Raw genomic sequence first — 22,541 nt, forward strand, 5'->3', positions numbered from 1 at the left:
CGCTGCTCTCCTCCAATCAGGAGCAAGTCCTACAGTTTATTAGTTGAACTGGAGGCAGCTGTGTGGAAGCTGTTTACTTCTCTCCCAGCACCATATTGTGGGAGAGCAGATGCATAGAATAAGTCTTAATTCCAGTAACTCAGTCCAGTCCGGGCTGCTCCCCACAGGGGGGTGTCCTCCAGCTCGCAGCCCCCTGCTGGCCTCCCTCCCTCCCTGCTATGGTAGGGCACCCACGCCCTGCCTGAAGACAGCCAAGAAGCTCCCGCCCCACCGACCAGACGACGAATAAAGATGGCTGCCAGCACAGCCACAGGGGAAGTGACTGGGCTCAGGCACCCGCCACCTCCCCGGCGCTGGCACCAGCTCAGGCCGCTCCGAGGGGCCTTCTTAGAACCACACGGTCCAAGCCACCTTCCCGTCCCACCCGACGCTGCTCACACGGGCTCAACGCTTGCCTCTACAGGCGGCAGGTGCCTGGGCACTCCTGGAGGGCAGGAGCCCAGCTCAGCCCTGCAAATCCTGCTCCTGGCCAGCTGCGGGCTCCCTGCGGGAGGGCTCTGCCACCACTCCACGGCCAAGGCCATGGTCAGCCTGGTGACAGAGAAGCCTGCACTGCACAGGAACCGGCAGGAAGACCACGGGCCCTTGGTGGTGAGGCACGGCTTCCGACCCCGCCGTCGGCCGACTTTCCGACACATGGTGACGTCACTCACGTTGCTAAAACCCTGTGGCCTGCTGCCCCGGGGGTTTGGCTCTGACCTCATCCACGCAGCCACAGCCAGGACCCTGAAGGATGGAAGGAGCCTGCCGGAGTCGGAGGCGGGCGGAAGCCCCGTCAGCAGCCCTGGGGCCAGGACGTGGCCAGGCTGGGGCTCCCGGAACTCAAGAGCAATAGGGGCCAAGTTCATCACCAAGGCAACCCCACGGGGCCCCACTGAGGGGCGGGTCTGCACAAGACGTTCTCCTGGGCCCTGGGATCCAAACCCTGCGCGTGACAAGGTCCTTGGGGGAGGAGGAGCTGGACTCCCTCTGCGTGCGGACGCATAAATAAGCCGCCAGGAGGGGCCACCCCCCCCCAGGAGGGAGATGGGAGTGCAGCAGCTTCTCGGGCCGACAGGGAAGATGGGGGGGTGGGCAGGAGCAAGGGGACCGTCTGTCCTTGCCTTGGGATCCTGAGACGCTGGAAGCCGGGGCAGGGACTCCGACATCCACACCGGGAGCCGCCCGGCGCCCGTCTCCGGTTCCCGGGAAGGTGTCTGTCGCTCGTCACTTGGAGCCCTTGAAAGTTTAATTCCCCATGATCAAGTCAGGTGATGACGAGGACGCTTCGAGGCCTGGCACCCACCTGGTGACTTATTCATGGGCGGCAGCAAAACGTCCCCACTGGAGACCCTCAGGGCCTGAGCCCGCTCGGCCCTGCCCGCCCCCAAACCTCAGTTTCCCTATTTGCCTCTCACCCCAGGCAGGGGCTCTTGCCGCAGCTCAGCCTGCCTGAACCCTTCTCGTGCCCTGCCCACTCTGGGCCCACCTGCGGCCTCAGCAAGCCCCCAGCCCTCTGCGTTGCACCTGTCCAAGGGTCAGGCCAGCCTGCAGGACGGCACAGCAGCCCCCGGTGGAGGCCCCTGGTCAGGCCCCGCCCCCTCGGGGGGCCAGCTGGGAGCTTCAGAGGCAGCCACTCCAAGGCCCACAGACCAGTTGGCTGCAGACCCCTGAAGCGGCCCCCGGACCCCAGATCTGTCCTGAGCAGGGAGCAGCAGCAGCTGTCACTGTCACCTCGCTGGTGGGTCTGAGGCACAGCACAGGTGACGGGACCGCGCCAGCCTCGGGGGTGGGGGGAAGGGCTCGCTGGGCTGAGCTCACCTGATGCGGCGAGGGCCGCACTGGGCAGGGCAGCCTGGGTGGGGGTGGGGTCCCCGTGGCTGTGCCGCCTGCCTCCCCCACCCAACCAGGACTCCTGGGGTCAAGCTGTGGCCAAGGCTGTGTCCACCAGGTTGGCACCGCAGGCACCGCACGCCCACAGCTGGGCTGGCTGGAGACGGCGGATGGGGACCGTCCAGGGCACCGCACCTGGCACGGGCGAGAGCCGGGCAAAGACGGCCACCGTGTGCACAGCCCCACTGCCAGAAGTCACCAGGCCGTGCAGTGGCAATGCACGGCCATGGAGCAGCTGGGGCCTCTTTCCCATGCGGGAGACCCCGCCCCCGCCACCTGCCCCAGACCCAGATAAGCTCCCCGGGGCGCGATCAGGGCACACAGAGAACCCCAGGAACGAGGCAGACTACAGAAGCTACGGGAGCCTCTTTCCGAGCAGAGGCCGGGGCACAGGGCTCAGGCGTGCCCACTTCCCTCCTCTCACAAACCCCACAGCGGCACACACCCCGCCCCGCCCCGCCCCGCCCCCTGGCGGCCCTGGTGCGGGGCTCCGCCCAAGGCACACGCGTGCCAGGGGCTTCACCACGGCTGAGACCCGCGTGCACCCGGCAGCTCCGGCGCCCTGCACGAGGCCAGTGCTGGCTGCCGCCTCAGGCCCAGAGCCTGCCCCGCGTGTCCAGGCGTCCCGGCCGCGGGCAGCCTCGCTGGAGGGCCAGCCCACAGCCGCAGTCAGTCCCACGAGCTGGACCCTGCCACGGCACCAGGCGGCTGGGCAGCTCACGCCAGCCTCTTCCTGCCCACACCCAACTCCGCACCCCTGTGCTGCCCAGGACGCAGGGACAGCGTCAACGACAGGCCAGGGTCAGGGGGCTCCACTGGCACCCGTGGGCACCCGTGGGTGGACACAGGCTGCTCCCCGACCCGCACACCCCAGCCTGGGGGCCCCCTCACGCCAGGACTCCGACTGAAACGGAAGGACATCACTCACAACGGGAAGGGGCCATCCGGGCACGCAGGCCCCACGCGGGAACACACAGGCCCCACGAGGGCCCCGCGCAGCATCTGATCCCCACCACCCTGGGGGCCTGACCCAGTACATTTCCTGAAGGTGAGTGGCCCAGGGGGACACCGCACATGGAGATCGGCTATAATTGGAAGGAGTAAGTGGCTTTTTCCAAAACACTAAGGAGTACGTTTCAAGTAGTGGGGTGTGCTCAAGGACACGCCAGGGTTGCCTAACAGGGCCAGGTCTGTTCCCTCACTCAGAGCATACGCATATGCATTACCATTTGACTAACAAGAAACTGGTGACAGTTTCCAATGGACTGGCTTAACTGCCGCCTCCTCCGAGAGGACCTCAGGGATTCCCCCCACCCCTACCTCGGTTCCCCCACATAACACCTGGGCTGCCCCCGAGCCCTATCAGTGCCCATTTGTGCGACCCCTCGCTCTGCTCTATGGACCCCAGGGAGGGCGACCACCTTCCCAGGACCCCGGGCTGGAGGAGGGGGTCCCCAGGCTCCCGCAGCTGCAGCCAACAGCGCAGTCCGTGAGTGGCTCCCTGGGGACAGGTGGGTTCTTCCCGAGGGGCCGGGGCAGAGTCGCGCATCTGGCAGGATGTGGTGCCCGCCCGTCTGGGCCCGGCCAGAGGCAGCAAGGCGTCTCAAGCTCTCCCAGTGCAGGGGGAGGCCACAGGCTGCCGCCAGCTCCGAGATGCACTTTTGGGAAAATCGAGTAATGATGGCATTCCCTGCTGTCGCCTCCCCCTCGGTTCAGCTGTCGGCTAAGAAAATGAAGCCGGTTGTGGCAATGACTTCCAACAGATACAATCAAATAATCTATTCCTGGATTCCACCAGCACTGAGCTGCTGGTAATTCAATTCCTGAAATGTCCTTCCAGGGCCGCTGGTGCAGGCGGTGGGGGACGCGGGGGAAGCGCACTCGCCCCCGCAAGCCCTCTGCCCCAGGCCCGTGGTCAGGCAGGGGATGGACGACACAGGGACAGCGCTGGGCAGGGGACGAGTTGCCGGGCTCAAGGGAAGACAGCCAGGTGGGGGCAGGCAGCAAAGACCCCCAGGAGCCACAGGCGACCGTCAAAGCCCCACTGAGCAGCCAGGCCAGGGCTGGGCTCTGAGGACACAGGGAGGTGGGAACCCCAGTCTAGTGGACGCAGATGCACACATGTGGGCGTGCACACGTGCACACACACAAATGCACACTCACACCCATGCATATACACATGCACCAAACCACACGGCACACACATGGGAAGACATGTGCAACAGGTGTCTGCCCATGCCAGCGCCAGGCACTCAGTCCCAGGGTGGGCAAGGTTAGGATCCAGGAGGGATGAGGACCCCGGCCCCCCATGGAGGTCCAGGGCTGGGAGGGCCCCCAGTGACCAGGAGCAGATGGCCACTCCCCACGGGGCCCTGTCCACCACCCCCTACAGCCCGGGGCTCCTGGGACATCAGTGTCCGGGTTTGCCATGGGGTAGTAGGCACTGGGGTAAGGCAAGGTGTTTTGTGCCACAAGGGCACGTTTTTGGCTTGGGGCCTAAATCCCCCCTAAAGCAACGTGGGGACCATGGAGACCGTGGGGACCGTGGGGACCGTGGGGACCGCTGGGAGTCTGAGCGTTCTGCTTCACGGGTTCCTCTCTGAAATTCACGAATTTCCTACAGTGAGGATCCTGAAACCTGAGCTTTGGAAAAGCCAACAAAACACTCCGTGGAAACAATACCCCGTATCAAGTGGCCTCCAGCATGCAGGGGACAAAGTCCCGGGGAAGTGACAACAGCTGGAAACACACCTGCGGAAACCTCTGGGCTCCCAGAGGTGGTGTCTGGGGCTTCTGAAGGGTGGCCCTGGCCCAGCGGGGTGAGCACGGGCGGGGCCACAATCACCCTGTGATGGCCCCGTCCCTGTCCTCATGCCCAGAGCGACCCGGCACCCAGACTGTCACCCCCCCCCCCCAGGAAATCCTGGCTGACACGGCACGCCCAGAAGTGAGGGCGCCGTGCAAGACAAACTCTGGCTCCTGCACCCTCGGGCGTGGAGCCCAGTAGTGCCAGGGCCGGGGCCTGCCCTGGGCTTGTTCTGGGGCCTTGGGGAGGCAGGAAGTCCACACAGACAAGCCTGGGGAGGTGGAGACGACAGGAGAGGAAGCCAAGGCAGCCACGGTGCACGCAGCCTGGGCCCCGGGAGCCTGCGGAGCAGCCGGGTGGGATGGGGAGCAGCCGGGTGGGATGAGGAGCGGCCGGGCAGGGGTGTGGGCAGCTCTCCACTGCCAGAACGGACGTGCCCATGGATCTTTCCTGACAGCAAATGCTGTGCGTTTGCTGCGTCACGGGACGTCCCAGGCCCTGGTCTCTGCTCAAGCCAGCTTGAGGGCTAGGGGAGAACGGCCACTCCCGGCCACCAGCCAGGCCCTGCACCTGGGTCGGGTCGCCCTCTGGGCCTCATCTGTGAAGTGAGCACCCCCTCTGCCCGAAACAAAGACGAACAGGAGCAGCTGCTGTGACAACAGATGGGGGGGGTGGGGACACGGGCTGGTGGGGGCACACCCTAGTGCAGGAGGGGTGCCGCCGAAAGGCCCAGGATCGGGGAGGGGAAGTGACAGCTCCTGGTTGCAGTCTCCAGGAACCCCGTCCACCCACCCCCGCCCCCTGGCCCTCATCCAGCGCCACCTCCACCCTGTGCAGCCTCGGGGCTGCCTGCCCTGACATAGACGCCCCCTCCTGCACCGTGCAAGGTCCGTCTGCTCCCAGGAACCAGCCCCACAGTCCCACTCCCACATGCCTGGAGGCAGGTGCAGGTGAGGACGCCCCCTGGGGTGAGCAGGCGCCCGCTCCTCCCGCGGTCCCATCCAAGGTCTCCACCAGGACACGAGGCAGGGGACCACCGGGGCTGGGGGGCAGCGGGCAGGCAATGCTCATGGGGGCGTGGGGTGCACACTCTGGGTCCTGCCCAGGCTTGGGGGTGGGGATCAGGACCACACCTGGTGCACCGGGGTGACAGGGACACAAAAAGGGCCCTGAGAGCTGAAGTCAGGGCGGGGAGGGAGGCTCCACGGACGCTGCCGACAGGAAGCTGGGGGGGGGGGGTTCCAGCCCTGGGGGCTCCTCCCCAGGACTTAGCCGATGGGCATCCTGGTGCCCCCCACACACACATCCTACAGCCTCTGGCACCCTGGACACGGCCTTCCAGGCCACGACCCTCGCTGGCCTCTCTTTCCCAGTATCTGCAGCAGGGGAAGCCGGGGGTGTCACCCCCAGGCCCGCACTCAGGGCCCTGGTCCACCCCGTCCTGCGAAGGGGAACACAGCCGGCCCCCGGGGCAGCCCTGGCTGACGGCGACGGCTGCATCGCTCTGCGTGCCCACCGAAGGTGCCACTCAGTGAGCGCGAGCTGGAAGCCAGGCCTTGTGGAGCCGCAGACTGTGGAGCCGAGGCTCAGAGATGGCCCGCACTGCCCCGCTGCTCCCCACCTGCCGGGGCGCCCGGGACAGTGTTTTAGGAGCACATTCCCCACCCCACCCTGCAGGTTCCACACCATCTGTCTGGGAGGCCCCAGGAACCTACACCTGTCGGTCTGCCAGCTCCCGGGAGTGCAGGGGGGGTGGGGGGTGGACAGGACCAGGCTGTGTGCCAGCTCCCGGTGGGGGGAGTGGGGAGTGGGACCAGGCTGTGAGCCACTGGGTCAGAGCCAGCTGGGCCCAATGTCCTCCCAGAACATGACTGTAGAAGGAATGTGCTAGACACATCCTGCAAGTCCGTTCTGGAAGCTTCTAGAAACACCAGGGCTGCCGCCAGGCTCACCAGTCCGCCCACGTCACTGCCAGCAGCCAGCAGGAACGGGGAGCTGGAGAGCAGGCCTCCGGCCACCACGTGCTTTCCCTGTGTGCCCTGGTGTCACGGTGACCTGAGGAGTCTCTCCCTCCTGGTTTATGAAGGATGACCAAGCGCTGCCCCAGCTGAAAGCCTCCTTGAGAGATAAAGCCAAAGCAGGAGGCAGACTGAGAACGGATCTTCAGACTGCTGGCGGCGCTGTGTGGCTCTGGGCAAGCCGCTTTCCCTCTCTGGGCCTGGGGTTCCAGCCATGCTATCCCCGAGCCCTCTGTGCAGAGGGCTCATCCCACCCCCTCCTCCTCACCCAGCACCTCTGTCCCCTGGAGGACCCCGTGCCCAGCCATCCCCCCAGAATCCAAGTGTGCGTCCTGCTTGGCCTTAGCCCCCGCCCCCCACCCTCCTGAAGCAGCAGAAACGGGACCCCCAGTGAGGAGCCCAGCCAAGGCCTGGTTCCTGCATTCCCTGGAGGCGCGGGACCCATCTGAATACAGCGGCCCAGGCCTGGCCCTCTCCTGTCCCCTCCCCACTGCCCGGCCCGTCCTTGGCTCTCCCAGGACATCTGTTCACAGAAATAGGGCAGAGCGCAGCCCGCGGCCTGGCCTCTCTTGGGGGCTGGGACTCAGGCATCAGAGGCTCTGCTTGCGGTCACCCTCCCCCAGACGGCCCAGGACTGCACACCCGCCACCTCTGCCCCCAGCCACCAGTTCTGGCCACCTCTGCCCCAGAGATGCTGGCCCCGGCGAGCACTGGCCGCAGCAGCAGACCCAAGTGGCCGGCACGGGGGCCCCGCCCACCATTCCCAGCTCCGTGCACACACACCCTGACCCTCCCTCACGGGGTCACTGTAAGAATCAAACCGGCTGACGCGGAGGAAGCTTTAAGAGCCATGGAGGTGCTATCAAGAGAGAGCAGGGGAGGGGAGGCGTTCGGCACAGGAGCTAAGACGCCACTGGAAGGGGGGCACCCGGGGCCCAGAGCCTGGTTTCGACCCCACCTCCACGCCTGGCTCCAGCTTCTTGCCAATGCGCACGCTGGGAGGCAGCAGGTGGTGACGGCCAAGTCCTCAGGTCCCTGCCCGCCAGGTGGGAGACCCGCGTGGAGTTCCTGGTTCCTGGCTTTGGCCTGGCCCAGCCCTGGGTGTTGCGGTCATTTAGGGGAGTGAACCAGCGGATGGAAGATCTCTCTCCTCTGTCTCTCTGCCTTTCAAATAAATAAATAAATAAATCTTAGAGAGAGAGAATGTCTCCCCCAGCCCTCTGATGTAACACAGTAACACTGACAACCAAGGTGTCAAGTCTGATGCTGAACACGATGGACGTGACTTAGGGAATCAGTGTAACGACCTGGCCGCCCAAGTGCCCCCACATGGCTGGTTTCGCCCAGGCAGCTGGAACTCATCAGAGCCCCTCCTCTGGGATTTCTCCCTTCCAATAACTCGAAGGCAATTAAAGGCAACAGGTGGGAACTCCAGCCCAAGCACAGCCTAAGCACTGGCACACTGCGCGTGGACAGCAGGGCGGCAATGACAGCACGCGCTCTCGCTCTGCTCCCGCCCCCCCCCCCCCCCGCTCCAGCCCCGTGCAGCACTGACCAGCTCAGCCCAAGGACCCGCACCCCTCCCGGGAGCCGCGGACCAGTGTGGGCACGCCCAGGAGCGGCCACATGGAGTTTTTCCAGGGCAGCCTCACGGGCCCTGACCTCGTCTCCCAGAAAGAGGCCGCAGCCAGCAGGCTGGACGAGGAGCCCGCGAGAGCAGCCCCGCACCTGGCGAAAGCAGGCGTGTCCAGGCGCCTGGGGGTCCAAGGACAGACTACAGCGAGGCAGCAGGAACTGAGCCGTGCACAGGTGCGCGGGAAGAACAGGTGGCAAGAGCGCGAGGCAGGGCCGGGGAGGGGAGGGGACAGCCTGGCACCAGGCACCGGGATTTCTGTACCAAAGGGAGGGAGGCTGCTCGATTCGGTTTGCTTTCTGCTTTTCCTCCCAGAATCCACTTTTCCCTTGCGTCCGCTCACTCACTGACAGGAGCCTTGAACAACAGGGCCGCCAGACCCCTAGACCACTCCCCGCGCTCTCCCTGGGGCAGGGGCTGCCTGGAATCCCCTCCCCCACCTGTGCACCCCACCCCTGCGGTACGAGGGGGGAGGGGGGGGCTGACACCTGCCCTCAGCTTCCTGCAGCAAAGCTCTCACCGGGGGCCACACACACGGTGGCGGGTGGGCCGTGGGATGGGGAACAGGTGTGCTCAGTCGGCACACCAAACCTAGCGGGTGGTGAGATAAGTGCCCTGTCCGGCAAGCAGCAGGGAGCCGGAGCCCTCCTGGGAAGGCCCCTGTGCGCATGGATGCGCCTGTGAGCACTGGCTGACGTCACCCTGCTGCCAGCGCTGCACTCAGAGCGGGGAGCCGGCCTGGGACTGCGGCCGCCGCCTCTGGGCAATGGTGGGAGTCACACCGGGTCAGCTGGGGAAGTGACAGCTACAGTTTCTCTTGTTTGCGGGGGCTTGCTCACGGTCAGGGCCCAGGTGGGGCTGGATAGCAAGGGGGTGGCCAGCGGGGCGGGGGGTGGACAGCAGGGGGGGGAGGGACAGGGGGGAGGGACAGCGGGGGGGACAGCGGGGTGGGGGACAGCGGGGGGGACAGCAGGGGGGGAGGGACAGCTGGGGGGACAGTGTGGGGGGAGGGACAGCGGGGGGGAGGGACGGGGGAGGGACAGTGGGGGGGACAGGGACAGTGGGGGGGACAGCGGGGGGGACAGCAGGGGGGGAGGCTGGCCCTCCGCAGCGAGCTGTGGCTCAGTGCTCTCTCCTCCCGGCACGACACTGTTTCCCACCTGCAGAACGCGCTGCTGTTTCGTAGCAGGAGGACAGCTCTGCTGTTACTGCCGGGGGTGGCTGCAGGGAGGGAACACACGAGTCCGAGTTTTCTCTCCAAACTGCGGTGGGGAAACAGGAGGCGCAAACGAGGCTCTGGAACACTCGTGGGGGGAGCGGCTGTGACGTCCCCAGGACGGGGAGAGCCTAACACGGACGCGAGAGGCCACTGCTCTCACCAGCGCTCTCGCCAGCGACAGCCTGGGCACCGGCGCTGGGCAGCCGGTCAGGGCCCGCCCTGCAGGGTCCACTCGGCACAGGCCACCGGGGGCAGTGTGTGGGCACCGGCCACAGCAGCCACAGAGCGCATGGTGCGGCAGGTGAGGAAGAGAAGGGAACGCTTGTGAGAACTCGGCAAACCACGCACGGCAAAACCCGTGGCGGTTAGCACACTGGCCCCCAGGTTTGAGTCTCTCTCTCTCTCTCTCTCTCTCTCTCTCTCTCTCTCTCGTCCCCCTACCTCTTAAATAAAACTAAAATGAATTTAAACCTGAGCTAGGGACAACCTAGGTTAGGACAGGGGGCGTGGCCCAGGCTGTGAAGCCGTTGCCCGAGTGTGCTGACACCTTGGCCACGCCCTCTCAACAGGCGGCTGCTCCGGGGAGGGGGCATTGCCCTGGCCTGGAGCTCTGCAGACATGGACGCCCCGCTAGGCTCTGCTGGGGAAGGGCGGTGGCGGGGATGGTGCGAGCCCCCCAGGGTGCCTGGGTCGGGGCAGCCTGCAGGGAGGCCGCGTGGGAGCCCAGCACAGGACTGGACCTGGAGGGAGCTGGGCAGGGCAGCCCAGGAGCCCAGCAGGGCAAGAGCATCCTAGCCAAGTTCAAAGCCACTCCCTCCCCGGTCCCTTAGCATTCCCACGCTGGGGTGACAACGCACCGCAGACCCGCCCCGCCTCCCCTTCCAGGTGGGCACCAGGTTTGGTGGCTCAGGAGCTGTGGGTCCTCAGGCATCGTTCTAGGCACACAGCAACGCGTGTGCCGGGAGCAGAGGAGCAAGTGACTGAGCGAATGAAGAGAAGAGAAGAGAGGCCTGGCACAGCGACACCTGTCGGCAGCGACGAGGGCGGGACTACTGCCTGTCAGTGAGCACCGGGTGGCCCCGTGCACCTGGGTGGGAGTGGAATATGTTTTCTTCCTTCCATGGGGGAGGGGGGTGGAGGAGGAGGTGTCAGCCACAAGTGACCCAGCAAGGCCTGCCAGGAGCAGGCACCACGCCCAGGACGTCACAGCCTGGACCCCTCCTTTGGCAGCCCCAGCAGCCCGAACGGCCCCGGGAGTCCCGTGGATGATGGAGTTTGAATAGAGAAGGCGGCCGCAGGCGGCCCCTGTGTCCCACGAGTACACCTGGGACCTGGGACAAACAACAGGGCCCGCCCCCTTCACAGACAGCAAGGCTGAAGACGTGGCCAGGGCACCCCGGCCCATGCGGCCAGACCAGGGACTGCTGCTCCCCAGGGACAGGGACAGGGACAGGCCAAGTTCAGGCCCTCCTCCGCTTCCTCCCTGCCTGTCCGCCCGTCTCTCCCCTCCTCTCTCCCCACTGGCCCCGGAGCTGTGAGCGCGCTGCCCGGGAAGTCTGCAAATTCTCCGGTTCTCTCACAAGCGTCTTCCTGATCTGACGCACGGCCACCGCACTCCGTGAGTCGTGAGGCAGGTGGCGCCCGGGGAGGAGACCCGGCGTCCACCTCCGCAGCCAGGGCTCCTGGCCTGGGGAAGAGGCAGGGGGCGCTATTCTGAGACCCTCATGGAGCCGCAGGCTCCAACCAGGCAGCTCCGGCCTGTACAGGAAACATGTGGCCACGTGCAGGGAACTTAACCTTGAACTGCTTTGCAAACCGGCTCCTCGTCCCCTGCCGTTCAGCCCCGGCCAGCAGGGTCAGGGTCAGCCTCCTGGGAAAGCTCACGTCCTCCCCGCGCCTTCGCAGGGATCTGCTGTACCTGCGGCCACTGTGCAAAACTCTTCTGCGCCCTTCAAAACCCAAGATGTCCTCTCCGTGCCGCTGGCCCCAGGAAAATCCCTCTGCACATGCCCACTCTGCCTGCTTCCCCCCGCTAGGCTGGGAGCTCCCTCACGCAGACCTGGGCTCCCTCGCCCCACCTCTGCAGCACCCAACACAGCTCCAGTTTGCTTCTCTGTCCAAGTGGACAGCCGAGTGTCCTCCTGCAGGCACGGGGAGACGCGGGCCCCGAGACCCCCAGGAAGCTGCCTCACAGGCAGAGAAGCCAGCTCCAAGCACCTGCGGGGCCCCAGCTGTGTGGCTGCTGCTGCGTGGGACCCCAGCCTAACATACCAGAGTGACGGCTCCAGTCCCGGCTGCTCCGCCTCCTACCCGTCCCTACTCACACACCAGGAGAGCGCTCTCGCTCTCTCTCTCCCCTGCCCCACCCTGCCCATCACTCTTTCAGATGAAGATAACACAAAGGTAGAAACCAGGCAGGGGCGCGGTGGTCACAGGGAGGGGGCAGACTCCCACTGAGCCCCAGAAGTTGGCAAGGAAGAACGGGTCCCAGCTCCAGGCGATCGAGCCGAGAAGCAACTGGGCAACAGGGCCACACGGCGCTGGGCCCACGGCTGCTGGGGACAGCGACCACGCCGCAGAACTGCAGTGGCCAGGATCCAAGCGTGGGGCTCACAAGGAAACCCTCACAAAGTGTCCAGCCCCAGGGACCCAGTGTGTCACATTCCAGAACACCCCTCCTCCACAAAGGCCCAGAATCAAACACCTGGGGCTCTGCAGGACAACCACGGAACCATTCGGCTCTCTATCGACAGCGGACACAGACAACGGCACACGGTTCCATCAATGAAGCTGTATTTGCAAACCCGGGAGCTGGGTGGGATGTGGCCGGGGAGCCCGTGTGGCGCCTCCGTCCATCCTGGGTGTGCCATAGCTCCTCCCCTTCAGGCCCAATGTGGGCCACCCCAGACACTGCCCGGTAGGTCTGAAACTATTTATAATAAAAGCTTGAAAACAGAAACAGGCCCAGAAATCGGAGCCACTTGAATGGCCACTTTAGTCCTACTTTCTCTAAAGGGCAGACCTGCCCCCAGGAGCCACAGGGCCTGGGCCAGCATCCCCATGCCAGTGCTGGCCCCGGGCCAGAGCAGAGAGGACGCCACCGGGATCCACTCCGAGTGCGTCCTTCTGAGCTCATCGTTTTCAGTGACAGAGCGTCCGTGGCATCGTCCCAGTAACCAGCAGCCCCACAGCACACACACAGGCCTCTCCTGGTTCCCAGACAGACCTGACGCGAGCAGGGCCGAAATACTCCCATTTCACAGATGCGGAAAACCGCGCTCAGAGAGCTGCCGTGGCCTTTCCAAGGCCCTCCCACCCCCGCCAACCAGGGCAAGGCCAAGACCTTCGTCCTACCGCATGCCTGCCAGCCCTGGGCACCAGGGATTAGCCGGCCCTCAGCTTACCCTGATCAGCTAAAACCCAGTCGCGCTTTCTCTCCAGAGCTGGCAGCACGTGGTTCTCACGAGCGCTTCTCTCTGTGACCAGCACACGTCCTAAAGTTCTGAGCATCCAACCCGCTCCAAACTCGCTTCCAAGGTCAAGAACAGCACCCACCTGGAGGGAGTCTGCTGGCCGGCCAGAGAGACCGGAAGATTCTTCTCATTCTGCTACAGAGAATGCAGAGGCTGGAGGGCTGGGGGCCTGGGCAGGGACCCTGGGCAGACCTCAGCGAGACTCCAACAGCCCCCCTGCTAGGGGAACGCCGGGTCCCAAGCTGGTGAGCCCCCGGTGCGAGACACCTGTGAGGAGGAGCAGCCGGAACGCGCAGCCCAAGCCCTGACGTCCTGGAGGGCGCGCCCGGACCGCCCCCGCTCGCTGGGCCTCTGCTGATGTAACCACTGCCGGGATGAAGTCACCTGCTTCCAGGGTGATTAACTCAGACCAGGACGGCTCCTGCCGGGAAATCAGCCCATCAAGAAGGCGGCCTGGGGCTGGAACAGGAGCGCCTCGCGAGGGGTGGGCCGGGCTCGTGGTCTGGGGCTGGAACGGGAGCGCCTCGCGAGGGGTGGGCCGGGCTCGGGGTCTGGGGCTGGAACGGGAGGGCCTCGTGAGGGGTGGGCCGGGCTCAGGGTCTGGGGCTGGAACAGGAGCGCCTCCCGAGGGGTGGGCCGGGCTCGGGGTCTGGGGATGGAACGGGAGAGCCTCGCGAGGGGTGGGCTGGGCTCGGGGTGTGGGGCTGGAACAGGAGCGCCTCGCGAGGGGTGGGCTGGGCTCAGGATCTGGGGCTGGAACGGGAGCGCCTCGCGAGGGGTGGGCCGGGCTCGGGGTCTGGGGCTGGAACGGGAGTGCCTCGCGAGGGGTGGGCCGGGCTCGGGGTCTCGGGCTGGAACAGGAGCGCCTCGCGAGGGGTGGGCCGGGCTCGGGGTCTCGGGCTGGAACAGGAGAGCCTCGCGAGGGGTGGGCCGGGCTCGGGGTCTCTGGCTGGAACGGGAGCGCCTCGCGAGGGGTGGGCCGGGCTCGGGGTCTCGGGCTGGAACAGGAGCGCCTCTCGAGGGGTGGGCCGGGCTCGGGCATCTTCTACGTCCTGCAAAGCGGCACAAGGGAAGGTCCCAAGCGGCCCGAGAGCAGAGCAATGCAGCAAGAACCTTCTGGAAGAAAGTGATGCGATGGGGGGGGGGGGGTGAGCAGCACCCCTGGCGTCTGTGTTGCTGTTGCTGACAGCAGCTTTACTGAGATACAGTTCACACACCATCCACGTGCCCGAAGTGTGCTCACAGCTCGGTGGCCACGGAGAGTTGTGCAAATCACTTTTAGAGCATTCTGCTGACGGCGGGCTGGTGGGGGGTGGCAGAGGAGAAGACAGACAGACAGACAGACAGATCTCCCACCTGCTGGCTCACGTCCCAGACGCCTGCAACGGCGGGGGCTGGGCCAGGCGGCAGCCAGAAGCTGGGAACTCACTCCGGGGCTCCCACGTGGGCGGCAGGGCCCAGCTTGAGCCAACGGTGCCTCTGGCCAGGGCGCACATCAGCAGGAAGCCGAGATCGGGAGCAGGACCAGGATTCGGACCCAGACGCTCGGCTCTGGGCGCGCATGTCTGGAGCAGCTTCTCGACCACTGCCCCAGACGCCTGCCCCGGCTGGAGAACAGTTTAGTACCCCCCCCCATAACACCCCACGCCCCCTAACACTTCCTGGTTCTCCCCACCCCTCGCCCAGCCCTGGGCGACCACCAATCCACCTGCTACCTCTACGTGCCTGCATACCCTGAAGATTTCACGGAGCGGACGTGCCATACGTGGTCTTTCGTGGCTCATTTCACTCGCCCCGCTGACCCATGCTCTACTCCACTCCCTTGGATAACACTCCATCGCGTGCTCACACACACTCTGCGCATCCATCAGTGGATGGACATGTTACAAATAACACCACAATAAACACACCCACCCAGGTGTTCACATGGTGGCTGTATATTTTTAAAGAAAGATTTATTTATTTGAAAGAGTTACAGAGAGGCAGAAGCAGAGAGAGAGAGAGAGAGAGAGAGAGAGAGAGAGAGAGGAGAGAGGAGAGAGAGAGATCTTCCATCCAATGGTTCATTCCCCAGATGGCCACTACGGCCAGAACTGGGCCAATCCGAAGCCAGGAGCCAGGAGCTTCTTCCGGGTCTCCCACGTGGGTGCAGGGGCCCAAGGACTTGGGCCATCTTCCACTGCTTTCCCAGGCCACAGCACATCTGAAGTGGAGCAGCCGGGACTTGAACTTGTGCCCATCTGGGATTCCAGCACTGCAGGCGGCGGCTTTACCCACTACGCCACAGCGCCAGCCCCGTGACTGTATATCCAAACTTCGAGGAAGTGCCAGGCTGTTTCTAAAGCAGCTGCCCCCCTTCATCCCCACCAACATCCTCGCCTACACTTGCATTTATCTGTCTATTTGATTGCGGCCATCTTCATGGATGTGAGACGCCCTCTCATTGTGGGCTTCAGGTGTATTTCTCTCCTGATGGCGACTGTCTTGTCATCTGCTTATGGGACACCTGTCCATCTCTTGGAGAAATATCTATTCAAGTCCTCTACTCATTTTACACAGAGGGGGAGGCAGAAAGAGAGAGAGAGAGAGAGGTCTTCCATCCGCTGGTTTACTCCCCATATGGCCACAACAGCTGGAGCTGTGACGATCTGAAGCCAGGAGCTTCTTCCAGGTCTCCCATGCGGGTGCAGGGGCCCAAGCACTTGGGCCATCGTCCACTGCTTTCCCAGGCCACAGCAGAGAGCTGGACAGGAAGTGTTGCAGCCGGGGCTAGAACCAGCCCCCATGGGGATGCTGGCCTTACCTGCTAGGCCACAGCACAGGGCCCTTCATTCATCCTTCAATCGCACCGTCTCCCATGGAGCTGCGAGAGTTCTTGGCAGTCCAGGAGCACATGCAGACCCACGAGTTGGAAACGGTTTTTCCCACGCACTGCCTTTCCACTTTCTTGATGAAATCCGTTAGGGCACAAAAATTCCATTTTTATTTGATGTGGTCTCTTTAAAACCACTGCCTGATTCAAGGTCAAGACGACTGATGCCGACTTCTCTTCTAGAGCTGTAGTCTCAGCTCCTACATCAGGCTTGGGCGTCCTCTGAGCTGATGTGCAGGACGGTGCGGGGGAGGGGCCCACTTCTCGCTTGCCCAATTAGCTCTCCAGGCGTCTCGGCCCCATTTGCTGAAAAGTCTTGCTCTTTCTCCACGGAACCACGTGGCGCCCCTGAAAACCCACGGATTAAATGTGGAGCCCCAGTTCCGGACTCTACTTGATTCCACTTATCTCCCGGGGCTGGGCCAGGCCAGAGCCAGGAGCCTCCATCCAGGTCTCCCAGGTGGGTGCAGGGGCCCAAGTACTGGGCCTCCCTCTGAGCTTTCCCAGGTGCGTTAGCAGGGAGCTTGGTCGGAAGTGGGGCAGCCGGGACTCGAACTGACAGTCTGGGGCGCTGGCCCCAGTTCTCTGTCAGGGGTTTGGGCTCTTCCGGTCCCTTGGGTTCCACATGAATTTTGGAACCAGCTAGTCAATTTCTGCAAAGCAGCCAGCTGGAGTCCTCCGGGGGCTTTGCTGAGCCTGCTGACTGGTTGGGACAACGCCATCTCAGCGATGCCCTCTGACGCGTGACGAGCTGGCCTCCTGCTGCTCCCGTTTTCCTCCATTGCTTTGAGACATGCCGCGTGCTGGGCAGAGCACCTCCCCACTTCACTTGCCGACTTCATTCGCGAGCCTCCATTCTGGTTTTGTGCTATCGCACTTCCAGGTTCTTCATGGCCAGTGGACAGAAATGCAACTCATTCTTCTACCCCATGTTCCCAGCTCCTGGGCAGGGAATGACCACGTGGAAGCTGTATCCCTCTCTCCCTCTCTTTCAGATAAAGGGAAAATAAATAAAACATTTAATATGAGCATAAATAGGAAGAAGACAGGAAGAAAACTGAACTCCTTAACCATGGCCCTCGGCCTGCCCCTGGACTACAGAGCACGCCCTGCCCCTTCCCATGCCCCGCCCCTTCCCATGCTCCACCCACTTCCCATGCTCCGCCCCCTCCAGGAGGCACAGAGCCTGCTGGCCCTTGGCCGCCGGCTGCTCTCTGAATCACCAATTCTTGTTGGCTCTCAAACCTGCTTCCCAGCGGCACTTGGGTAATCCTGTCACCCAAGTAAGTTCTATGGAAACTTGGAATAGGAGCTAGAGAGCAGCTGCTTCTACAAAACAGAGTCGAACGTTTTGGGAAGATGGCTGGTTGCTCAGGCCCGGACAGAGTATCAGGATATGAAGACAGGCAAGTGCTCGGCTCTGGGCTCCTGCTTCCCTGCATAGAAACAGACCCTCCCAGGGGCCGGCACTATGGCACAGCGGGTTAGAGCCCTGGCCTGCAGCACCGGAATCCAACACGGGTGCCGGTTTGTGTCCCGGCTGCTCCTCTTCCAATCCAACGTTCCTGCTAAGGCACCGGGGAGAGCAGTGGAAGGTGGCCCAGGTGCTTGGGACCCGCACCCACCTAGGAGACCTGGAAGAAGCTCCTGGCTCTTGGCTTTGGACTGGTTCAGCTCCGGCCACTGCAGCCATTTGGGGAGTGAACCAGCAGATGGAAGAACCCCCCCCACCCCGTGTCTCTACTTCTCTTTGTAACTGTGTCTTTCAAATAAATAAATTAAAAAAAAAAAAAAAAAACAACAGACTCTCCAAAGAATGTTCTCCAAGTATGACAATGCATAAAATAATGCAGGATGTCACCCAGGGCCCCACATCGACAAAGGTCTAGGCCTCTGAATCAGGAGCTATGGGCATGGATGTTTATATCAAAATAAAGTGCTCACTACGTCTACATCGCTTTTATGACGCCGTATTTTCATTATGGATTTATTTATTTATTTGAAAGGCAGAGTTACAGACAGATCTTCCATCCACTGGTTCACTCCCCAAATGGCAGCAATGGCCAGGGCTGGGCCAGGCCAAAGCCAGGAGCCTGGACTCCATCCAGGTCTCCCACGTGGGTGCAGGGGCCCAAGCCCTTGGGCCATTCTCCACTGCTATCCGAGGTACATTAGCAGGGAGCTGGCCCAGAAGTGGAGCAGCTGGGACTGGCGCTCTGTACGGGATGCCGGCGTCGCATGTGGTGGCTCAACAGGCTAAGCACACCGGTCCCTGCGACCCGTGTTTCAACTGCCAACGCCACACCGGGGCTGGGGCACCAGAAAAGACAGCTTCCTCTGGACGCTCAGGTGCTAACAGTGGCTACCTGGCAGGTGCATCGTCGCTTTGCGTCTCATGGTTCAGTATTTGTAAGATGTTCTAAGTGAGTCTGGATGGCAGCATAAGACAATTTCTCTTCTAAGATCGGATTCCATTAATAAATGCAGGGTGCACGCTGCCCGGGGCCAAGAAAGCAGCCCAAGGCAAAGGCAGCAGACAGAGGAGACGCGAAACCGCACAGCGGCCCGCGGCCGCACGCAGCGGGGCTGCTCTCCCTGCAAGCTGGTGGGAAGAGCTGCCTTCCTCGGGCTGAATCCAGATGGACGCCTTGTGGGCCGTGTGTCGGCACCGGGAACCTAGGGAGAGAGACGAGCTCTGGACTGGGACCGACACGTGACGGCAGCACCACGCAGATCCGGAGCTCCCGGGCGGAGGCCAGAGACACACACCGCTCTGATGTGTGCAAACTCAGTGTCCGAGAGGCGCGCCTCTCCCCTACTCCCTGCAACTGAACCTGACCTTGCATTTATAGTCCCAGCACACGCTGGGCTTGTGGCTGTCTGATCACTGAATGAAGGCACAAAGGTAAGCCGAAGACGGTCCGTCGGCCACTGCTCCTCTCCTGTAGACCTGGGGTCCCAGTCTGCACCCCGACCCCGCCGTTCTCGTAACCACTGTTGCCAGTGTTTGAGACACAGCCCACTCAACCCAACTCTGTGGCTTTGATAGGGTTTGAGTTTGTCCCCAAGGGCTTGCACGTGGTGAACCTGGCCCCCAGCGTGCCAACGTGAGAGGTCTGGACCTTAATAGTGGGAGCCCTGGGAGGTGGCCAGGCCACTGTGGGTACCAGCTTCTAAAGGGCTAAGTGTGGGTCTCCCAGAGTGAGCGCGGCCCTGCCAGGGACAGGGGACAGCGAAGAGCCTGACCCCGCACCTCTCGGGCTTCCTGTCTCCACGTGCTCTCTCTGCCTCTCGCAGGCACCCCCACTGTGACGCCATCTGCTATGCAGTGACATGGCCGCGGTGGGGGCGGGGGACCTGGCCAGAGCCCAGCAGAGGCAGCGCCAGGCCCTAGCACCTGTCCTCTGTTCTTTAGGAATGGCCCGGCCTCGGGCATGGCGTTCTGCCGACAGAAGCGGGGTGACCCATCGGCCCCAGTGAACGTGGACATGAGAGGAAGCGACGGGGAGGGGTGGAGCCCCTGAGCAGGAGGTGGACTCAGCCACATGCTCGGGCCAGGCTCCGCTGTGCAGCTCAGAGGTGCAAAGCAGACCCCGGGGGGATCCCAGCCTCCCCCAGATGCAGAATAAAGGGAGCCGCAGTGCCACGGAGCTGGGGTAGGCCACGTGTCCTGTCCCGGGGTGGGCGGGAGCCAGCAAAGGACACAGAGACTGAGTGGGGGGCCTGACACCCCTCATGGGGTCCCAGAACCTGGGGCGGCAACAGGGGGCAGGGGCGGCCATTTCACACCTGCTTGCCTGTCCACCTTCCCCTCACCTTGTCCGCACCTGGGCTGGGGCCTGGGGCCTGGGGCCTGGGGCCTGGGGCGATGACCACTGCGCCAGCAGCCAGCTCTGGAGGGCACCACCCCACACATACACTGTGAGGTGCTCAGAAGGGCGGGGCGGGGTCAGAGTGACCGGACCACGGACGGATGGGCGACTCTGCCTGGACAGCGGGCGGCCGCCGCAGGGGCCCTTGGTGGGAGGCTGCCTGCCATTGGTCAGCGGAGAATGGCTTGGCCGGGGCCAGGACCCAGGGCTGACGGAGACCGCTGAAGGTGGACGCCAGGCGGGTGGCGCGTGGTGTACCAGGGAGCGCCCTGTCCCTCCGGGGAGGAAACCACTGACCCTTTGAAATCTGCTTTATGTAAATGGCTCCTTAAGGAATGAACAAAGAAGCAAGCAAATGGCTCCTGCAGGCAGGACAGCTTCCTGACTCAAAAGGGGAGGGGGGCACCCCAGACACTGAGGTCCTGGGGGAGGCTCCAGCGCTGGTCCCAACAGGGGGCTGGGAGGGGTCTGCCCCTCCCTCTCCCCCCAGGCCTGGGCGGGGGCTGCTCCCTCTGCATCTCCAGGCTCTCCCAGACCTGCAGCTGGCTCCACCTGGCCACCCTGCCCACAGCTCCAGAGACACCGCCAGTGTCACCTGCCACTGTCCTCTGACTGCCCACCTCCAGCGTCCTGCCTGGGAAGCCACTGGGCTGGCTCTGGTGAGGGGGGACACTTGATGACCACAAGCGTCGCACCCCTTGGCTCCTCCCTCCCCTCCCTCCCACACACACACATGCAGACGGGCCCAGCAACTCAGTGTCGCCCTGGGTAGGCCACCTGGGTGCCCAGGCCCCTCAGGGAACCGCCCACACTGGGGCAATGGGTTTTCTGTGGCTGCCCACTCAGTGGAGACGGCGGTGAGTGGTATAAATGATTAACTTGTTTTCCAGTTTCATCATGTTTTCTACGTGTTCTCTGGTGACCACGCATGTGCCACATTCTGGCACTGTGGCAGAGTGGTTAGCCGCCACCTACAGCACCAGCATCCCATATGGACACCGGTTCCAGTCCCGGCCGCTCCACTTCTGATCCAGCTCTCTGCTGTGGCCTGGGAAAGCAGTAGAAGATGGTCCAAGTGCTTTGGCTGCTACACCCACGTGGGAGATCTGGAGGAAGCTCCTGGCTCCTGGCTTTGGCCTGGCCCTGCCCCGGCCATTGTGACCATTTGGGGAGTGAGCCAGCAGAGGGAAGACCTCTCTCTCGCTCTGTAACTCTGCCTTTCAAATAAATAAATACATCTTTAAAAAATTTTTGAAAAGGTGATACACAGCACCACAGCCAGACACACGCACGCACGGCCGCCTTCTGAGCCGCCAGCAGGCTGCGTGGTGGCACCGCGACCCCCCCACGCGTGAGTCGAGGACGCAAGACTTGGACCTGCCCACGGCTGCCCCACGAGCGAGGGCAGAGGGTGAGGGGACGGAATTCCCACTGAGCCCCACACACGCACACGCACGGACACACACACGTGCACACACGTGCACACTGGGAGCCGAGGGGCGAGGGCTGCGTGTGCGTGTGTGTGCAGTGCGAGAAGCCAGGCTTACTCATTTGATGATAAAATATTTCTGAGCCGCCAGATGGTGGATTGCGGCTGCAGACGCCCCGATGGCTTCTCTCCACCGCTCTGCAAGGGCTCCGAGAGCGACATCCAAGAAGCGGCTCGGAGTCCCAGAGACACGTGGCAAGCGCAGAGGCTGGCCCTGCATTGCCAAGGAGCTGCCCGCTCCTCGTCCTGGGGCCCCCAGCTGGCACGCGGCCTGCCCGGGCAGGGCCTGGACGCAGGCTCCGGGACATAATTAGTCCTCGGCTCGGAGCCGCCGTGCACCCTTGCGGACGGCTGGCGGAGGGAAGGCGCCCCCGGTCCCCGAGCAGGAGCCACCGGGACTCCGAGATCTAGGCCACGGAGGGGCTCTGCGCAGCGCTGGGTCACCTGCGTGGTCTGTCCTGCCACACACGGCTGGTTCTGTTTTTAATAAGGGGCCTTCATCGCGTTTCTGTGACAGCTCAGTGACCTGGGCACGCGGGGTCCCCAGGGGGCGCCGGGGCCAGGTCAGCCCTGCAGAGAGCTGGCTTCCCCCCGCTGCAGCTCCTCCTCCCGCTGCAGCTCCTCCTCCTGCTCTAGCTCCTCCCCCCACCCCAGCTTCTCCTCCTGCTCAGGCTCCTCCTTTGGACCCAGCTTCTCCCACTCCAGCTTCTCCTCCTCCCACCCCAGCTTCTCCTCCTCCCACCCCAGCTTCTCCTCCTCCCGCTCCAGCTCCTCCTCCTCCCACCCCAGCTTCTCCTGCTCAGGCTCCTCCTTCGGACCCAGCTTCTCCCACTCCAGCTTCTTCTCCTCCCGCTCCAGCTCCTCCTCCCGTTCCAGCTCCTCCTCCCACCCCAGCTTCTCCTCCTGCTCAGGCTCCTCCTTCGGACCCAGCTTCTCCCACTCCAGCTTCTTCTCCCGCTCCAGCTCCTCCTCCCACCCCAGCTTCTCCTCCTGCTCAGGCTCCTCCTTCGGACCCAGCTTCTCCCACTCCAGCTTCTTCTCCTCCCGCTCCAGCTCCTCCTCCCACCCCAGCTCCTCCTCCCGCTCCAGCTTCTCCTCCTGCTCAGGCTCCTCCTTCGGATCCAGCTTCTCCTCCCACCCCAGCTTCTCCTCCTCCCACCCCAGCTCCTCCTCCCGCTCCAGCTCCTCCTCCTGCTCAGGCTCCTCCTTCGGACCCAGCTTCTCCCA

The 22,541-nt window shown here is 63.7% G+C and overlaps 1 protein-coding gene and 1 long non-coding RNA gene across 7 annotated transcripts in view; one reads left to right on the forward strand and one right to left on the reverse strand.

The window, feature by feature from the left end:
• Window positions 1-22,541, reverse strand: part of HPCAL1 (hippocalcin like 1) — an 85,732-nt gene that overhangs the window by 32,450 nt on the left and 30,741 nt on the right. The window lies entirely within an intron of this gene.
• Window positions 8,275-13,598, forward strand: LOC149128202 (uncharacterized). Of its 5 annotated transcripts, XR_016230608.1 has the most exons (4): window positions 8,578-9,158; window positions 9,556-9,909; window positions 10,494-10,666; window positions 10,839-13,596. It is a non-coding gene; the product is annotated as an uncharacterized LOC149128202 (long non-coding RNA). The 5 variants fall into 5 exon arrangements; XR_016230611.1 differs by lacking the exons at window positions 8,578-9,158; window positions 9,556-9,909 and adding an exon at window positions 8,275-8,565 and having other exon boundaries at window positions 10,494-10,670; window positions 11,514-13,598; XR_016230610.1 differs by lacking the exons at window positions 8,578-9,158; window positions 9,556-9,909 and adding an exon at window positions 8,275-8,565 and having other exon boundaries at window positions 11,514-13,598.

Source organism: Oryctolagus cuniculus, chromosome 2 (genome assembly GCF_051225735.1).
Source record: "Oryctolagus cuniculus isolate XC-2025 breed Fujian yellow rabbit chromosome 2, ASM5122573v1, whole genome shotgun sequence".
NCBI classification, from domain to species: Eukaryota; Metazoa; Chordata; class Mammalia; order Lagomorpha; family Leporidae; genus Oryctolagus; species Oryctolagus cuniculus.